Source organism: Rissa tridactyla, chromosome 4, assembly GCF_028500815.1.
Source record: "Rissa tridactyla isolate bRisTri1 chromosome 4, bRisTri1.patW.cur.20221130, whole genome shotgun sequence".
Classification (NCBI taxonomy): domain Eukaryota; kingdom Metazoa; phylum Chordata; class Aves; order Charadriiformes; family Laridae; genus Rissa; species Rissa tridactyla.
In genome coordinates, this window is record NC_071469.1 from 17,580,522 (window position 1) to 17,587,631 (window position 7,110).

The following is a 7,110-nucleotide window of genomic DNA, read 5'->3' on the forward strand; positions in this document are numbered from 1 at the left end:
TAAAAGCTAGCAAGCATTTAGCCTTGATACTTATTCTCAACATTTTTGGAGTATTTATAGTTGCCTTCCTTGTTATATCTTTCCTAAGGCCTGCTTATTTGGTAAACTCTGGAAAAACATAGTGGGAAACCTGAGAACACCTTTACCAAAAAAAAATAAATTATAAAGACTTACTATTTATATTACTTGGGCAGAAATCTTTTCTTAAATCACTGGAAGTGGGAAGCAACACCAGCATATGCATGAGGAGGGGAAATCCACCCACATCAATACCAGCAGTTGAAAATGCTGGTTGAAAAAGCATAAATTGTGGAGAAATAAATCACAAATCCTTCTCTCGACTTGTATTTTTTCACAGAAGAATGTTAATATGATCTGTAGCAACACGAGGTATCCTGGGTGGCATTCACCTGTCTGGAGAGGGTCAAAACAAGCTTTACAGCCCCAAAAGAGCCTTGAAGAGGGATGGAAGAGCAGACGTGCTGCCCAGCAATGAACGGCACCTCTCAGGCCTCAAATCCTCTCTGAATATGAGCTGGCCAGTCTCTCCAGCTACACAAAAAAAAACAGTCGGATGAACCAAATCCTGCTCCAGCGCAAACCGATCACAAATCTTTGCTCTTTTGTGTATGCACCCTTACATATGGCAAGCGTGAGAGCTGGCTGGGAATGCCGGGGAGGGAATCGCTGCCTCTGGGGTCCAGCAAAGCTTTCATTTCTTCTTGCAAAGAGAAACTGCATTTCTATAGGCTGTGTGCTGGAGGGTGCCACGAGGGACATGAGGTGTGAGAGGAAAAGTTATGAGCATACCCCATCTCCCTGCCCAAGAGGCAGCAAAGGTAACCCTTCCCCTCCTTGCAAGAGCATCGTGAGGCCACTGCATCAAAACCAGGGAGGCATACAGATATTCGGACAAAGAGGGACACAAAAACCCTTTACGGAGACATAGCCCTCAAGGAGCTATCGTCCTGGTGGTGTTTCTTAAGTTCTGCAATATGGGAGAGGAAATGGAAGAAATATCTCAAAGCAATACCCCAGGAGTGGGAATGCTGAATTGCCGTAATGAGGGAAACCGCTAACACCAGCCATGGTTGGCAGGAGCCGTCAAATCCACAGGACCTGGCCCGATCCCTCTATTCCCCTGACCCTGACACTGAGGGAACTGGTCTTATTTGTACTCTGGTGAAAGATTTATACAGTTAAGCAAATAAGAGCATAGACAGCCCGGTATTGCCAAAATTATGTCCCGTGTTTGTTGACGGATTTATTCTTTTGTCTAATTGTGTTCATGAAAAAAGCAGCTCACTAATGAATGGAAAAAGACTCTACATGGCCAGCAAAAAAAAAGCCATGTTTAGTTTACAAAATAGCACAGTCTTCAGGGATTTTCATAAAAACTACAGAGACAGTCCAAATCGGCAATGAAATCAGATTCCCGGTGGCTGCTGAACTCTTTTGGCTCTTTCTATGTGTGTATTAAATTGCAAAAAGCAATTATTTATAATTTGTTTTTATAAAAATGCTGGTGAACTTATTCTGCCTGGCAAATTATTTTGTGAAATGGAAAAGGCTATTGTTCGTTCTTTTGGTAAAGTCTTTGTTACTTAGCATATTAAACTGCAAATCACATTTTATCTGAAATATGGCTGGTTATTATTAACTTTTTAAATGGTAAAGCCCCAAAGCTCCAGCTAATATTGAGACCCTGGTTGGTGCCCTGCAAACACAAAAAGAGGCTGAGACTCAGACGAGGGAAAAGAATTAGATCCTCCTTGTCTTGCAGATGGGACCCTAACAGACAGAGGGGTTTAATGACTTCCCTGAAATCACAGAGGAAGTCTGTGGAAGAGGCTGGAGTCAGACTTGATCATCCTTTGGATGCCAGTCTCATTGTTTAACCACAGGGCAGTTTCTCCTCTCTAATATTCTGGAAAAATTAAACCAAAAGAGAACATTTCTGAATGCTGGAATTTGACAACAAAATATGCAGATGGGGCAGAGGCTGTGTCAATTGTAAAAGAGTTTTGGAAAAATCCCGTGGCCTGAATTCAGGAGAGTTACACCACGAATAACATGACCAAAAAGGAAGAAAAAGCTCAGTTCTTTGTACCCACCCAGTCTCAACGGCTCCAGCAGGACCTCACTGGGGCAGGGGCCTCTCGTGCCTGCTCACACCGAGTGGCACCTTGATGATTTCAGCTCAGCCAGAGGACTCACCTCCGGAGTCATCTCCCAGGTGCTGTCATGGCCGTGGCCCACTCCTACCCCAAAATCTCTCCTGAGCCAACAGAAACACCCTCACATTTCAATGAGCTGCTGCCACGCGGTGGAGAAGGGCTGCTGGGCTGCCTGGAGAGCGGCCACCAACCTTCTCCTTCAAGCGAAGACATCAAAAGACAGCAAATGCTGCCAGCCACTAGTGGTCTGCTACGCTAGGACATTGAAGAATTGGCAAAAAAAAAAATATTAGTCTTCCTTTAGTGAAAGCCCAGGTCTGCTGGTGAGCTCTCTCCTGGGCGAGGGATGATTTCCCCCAGACTTGCCATTCTTCTTCTTAATGCTCAAGCCGCACTTGTTTTAAGCAAGTGTGACGTGGACATCTATGTAGGAAACTGTGATTAAAGCAGTCGTTATACCATCGGCTGCTGAGCAGGGTTCAGGCAAAACTGCACACCCTAATAAGCGATGGTGACGGCCCAGAAGCGGTGGATAGTTCTGCTGCTTCTGTGGTTGCGTCTTCAGCTTACTGGCATGTTGGCGTGACCGACCTTCAGACAACTTGCTGCTGGGTAACGGATGAACCCTGGGCTCCAAGATACACACAGTGCATTGGAAGTCCAAGGTTTATAGCCAAAGAATATGCTAGATGTGACAAGAGCGGATACACACACAAATAAAGCCTCATACTTAGCCTGCAATATGCAGTATTTCATTCAGCTGGTATTAGGCAGCCACCTTCTGGAATTGCAGCAATGTCTGGAATGCAAAAGCTGTTTATTATTTAAATAACATTTAAGCCATTATAATTTATATGAGAATTGTAACTGATTGGGGCTGTATGGAGCTTCTTGTTGTGGTTTGCCATAGGAATGCTGCAGATTTCCTCTGCACACATTGCATTCTGCACACAATGGGAGCCCCAGACATTTTCAGCTAGTCTCGAGCCTCCTGCATTTACCAAAACATTTTCCTGTGTGAGAATCAAACAATTGCCTGATTTATAACTCTCGAGCATTCAGGAGACCACCAGCAACACAATATAACAAGAATCTCTCTGTCGGTTAGCCTTCTGATGAAGCTATACACAGCACCAACAAAATGTGGATGTGTATTCAGTGTTTCTGCTAATCTCTGTTTCTGCCTAAAGCAATTAGAGAAGGACAAAGCATGTGTCTGTAAAACCTTGCACATCCCGGACACAGCTTCCCTGCACAGAGCAGGGTCTGTGTTACATCCTCAGACAAATCCTTACCTGCTCAGGGCCAGGGGAGACACGTTCCCTCCCAGCCTTGCTCCATTTGTCCGTCTGGTTTCTCCACGTGGACTCGGGACCAACACGGAGCCAATGTGGGATGTAGAGGAAAGGGAACGGCTGCCCCCGTGCCCAGCTGGCTCCATCCACTATGTGGGTGGGGGACAACCCTACGTTGCAGATATTTGCTGCCTATGAATGGAAGAGATGGAATGAAAGTATCCATAGTCACGCAGGCCTGGATTTATCAGCAGCTCAGAAGCGGTGAAATGTGCAAACATGGCTACACACCCCTTGATGTGCCTGGGCTCTAAATGTCTTCCAAAGCCTCACCCAAGGCTTTTCTCCCTCTAAGCAAACACCTATATTTCAGCTGAAGGCTTGAATGGGATGTATAAAGTCAGAGCAAAGCCCGAAGTTCGCTATGTTGCAAGTTGGAGCAGAGCACGCACTCCTGCCTGTCATCCAACTCACCCAGGAAAAACGGAGTTTTTAAAGCTCTAGAAAACACCAACTCTTGGAGGTATCTGCTCTGCCAGTCAGGTCTGCATCTCCTGCATTGGCAACAGAGGCTGGAGCCAGGGCTACTTGGGGAGAACGATTACAATCTTGATTTTAGGTAGGAATACGAGAGGGATGACAGCCCCAAGACTGCTGATTTTTTTGTTCAAACCACCAGAAAGCTTTGGAGATCCTTCACTGCTTCCTCCTGGCCTTCCCATCCATCCTCAGCTTGAATTCGCTTGAGACAAAAAGAAAGCAAACCTTTTTTGCTGGAGGTAGAATTTCCTTGCAGGCTTCTTAGTGCTGAGATTGTAGGGGGGGCCCACTAATGGCTCTCCAGTGGGATATCAGGATTCTTCACAGCAGTTTGGGGAAAATTTTCAAGGTAATTCAGTTAAACCAATGTTGAACACTGACTACAACTCCAGCATGGACGGACAGATAAGAGGTGGAAAAGTTTAGAAGACATATCCTTACAGTCAATCTGCTTTATCATACAAATAAGTGCCACTTCAAATACAACCAAAACTTCACTGTTAAGAGGCCAGCACCTGCATGGTACCATTTGCTTCTCTTCTTTCCACTTCAGTATCTATAGGCATGGCATTTCTTCAGAGCAAATGATGAGGATGCATTCCTAAGATGTTGCAGGTATGTCTGACACACAAAAAAGAGCCACAATCCTGCTCAATTGTGTCTTTAAAGCACACTCTCGCAAGCTCCTTGCTTACAATAATTCTTCAGAACTATTTTGGAACAACACCAGGAGCTATGAACAAAATTTGTCTCTCTGTAAAGAATGAGAGCAAACTTTGCACACTGTTAGGATACAATCCTGGCATCAGGAGTAATTTAAAGTGGAACATGAGTGGCACACAGAAGTTTTCCTAAGATAAAACCCCTAAGCGCTATTTATTTTTTAAAAAGACTTTCAAATAACTTTTAAAGCTTGTCCCCAAGACGATCACAGGCTTACAATCCGCCTGACTCTGTCATTGAGCAAAGGTAGTAGCACTTGCCATGGAATTGCCAACAGAGAAGGAGAAAGACCCAGACCCTTCTGCAGGGAGTGACAAAAGCTTTTATGCCCTGGACAGAGCACACAGAGGGATTTAGTGCTTCCAAACATGCCAAAGGACAAGAGTTTGCCAGCCCCAACCGGAGCTGTCTGCTGCTCATGGGAGGGCTGGATGATGGCTGTGGCCAGGATGCGCTAAACATTTTCTGTTGCAATATTTGTTTCTGAGCCTTTCTGCTTTGATATTGCTGCCTAATTCTAAGCCATTCCTAAGGCCAAATGCAAGGTTGGCATAAACCAGCAATGCCTGTGTAGTCTTGAGCTGGACTTGCCACTGCGGTACCATTTGGCATTCATTAGCCTTTTCACACCCTGGAGAGGGTGGAAATAACCCAAGCAGAGCTCACTTGGAGCGCTGCTCCCTAGTTCACGCATTCCCTTTCTGGAACACTCAACTCCCTACATCAAAGTCTTTATGCACTAAAACCAGGACCCACCATCTGGCTTTTCCAGAAATCAAGCACGTCCTGCAAATTTTCAATCCAAACTGGTTGAGAACCAGTCCTGACAGAGCAGTGATTGGACTTGAGCATTTTGCAAGCTAGGACATTTGAAACAGAGAAAAAGTGCTGCTAGAAAAAGAGGGCTATCCCAGCTCGTTTTCCTACCACCCAACCAGACATCAACAGGATTACCTCTGTAAAACCACCCCAGGGAGGGTGATAGGAAGAAATTCCTCTGACTTCCTACATTGGCTGGGTCCTGGAGACTCCTATTAAAACCAAGGTCAATCTACTCAGCAGCTCTGCCCAGGCTCTCTCCTCATTACCTTCAAGGCAAAACAATAAGAATTTATTCCTTCTATTTATTGCACAGCACGGCCAGGGGAGTGGTGGGTTATATTCCTCCTGAGCCTCGGCAAGTAAATCATTTGCCAAATTCGGCCAGCTCTGCATAGGTGAGGTGACAATCACCCCAAATCTCACCAGACGTGCCCTCAGAAGCCTTGGGACTGCAGGGGCAGGTCAACAGAAAACCTTGCTTAACAGTAGTGGTGCACGAAAAAGAAAGGATCTAGATAAAATTTGCAGGCTGGCAGCTAAAAAAAAAAACCAACCAATTCTGCCATCTGCAAAGCAAGTGCACTTGATCTAGAAAGCAGTAAGACTCCATAAACATAGCACCTCCAGATAAATACTTTTTTAATTCCAGAGCAAACTCACTACCACTTGGGCACTGTCAGCTTAAATGATTTCACCTGTTTTATATTTTCCCATTGAATACCAACGATGACCAGCTGACTCATTTTTACTTTGAGAAGAGTGGCAAGATCTTAGAGCTGCTTGGCTCTAAGCTGAAACCCTGACCCCAATTCACTGGGAATTTTGCCTCTGATTTGTCTGGAGAAAAGAAGGCTCCAAGGAGACCTTAGAGTGGCCTACCAGTATCTTAAGGGGGCCTACAAGAAAGCTGGTGAGGGACTTTTAGGATGTCGGCTAATGGTAGGACTAGAGGGAATGGATTAAAACTAGAGATGGGTCGATTCAGACTGGACGTTAGGAAGAAGTCCTTCACCATGAGGGTGGTGAGACACTGGAACAGGTTGCCCAGAGAGGTGGTGGAAGCCCCATCCCTGGAAGTTTTTAAGGCCAGGCTGGACCGGGCTCTGAGCAACTTGATCTAGTGGGAGATGTCCCTGCCCATGGCAGGGGGGTTGGAACTAGATGATCTTTAAGGTCCCTTCCAACCCTAACAATTCTATCATTTCCATGCTGCCAGGATTTAATCTTCAGGTCTTTCATCCAGCTCCTCTTCTACTTTTACTATTAGGAAAACATTTGTTTCAGACTCGCTTTGTCATGACTCTGAGAATGTGACTCACGGTTCACTCTAGATGAATTTGTACCACATAATTTTGAAATGCCTTCATGTGTGACTGCATGCTCGCTGGGAGACAGTGAGATACCTGCTATCCTGCACAGCATCAGCACGTGTCTTTGACCACATCATTATGAAATTAAAGTTTAATCAAGAGTCAGGTACAAGTGCATCGCTTCGTGCCTGATCCTCCTCCTGTCCTCACTCAGTTCAAAGCTCATCCTACTTGCAGCTGAGG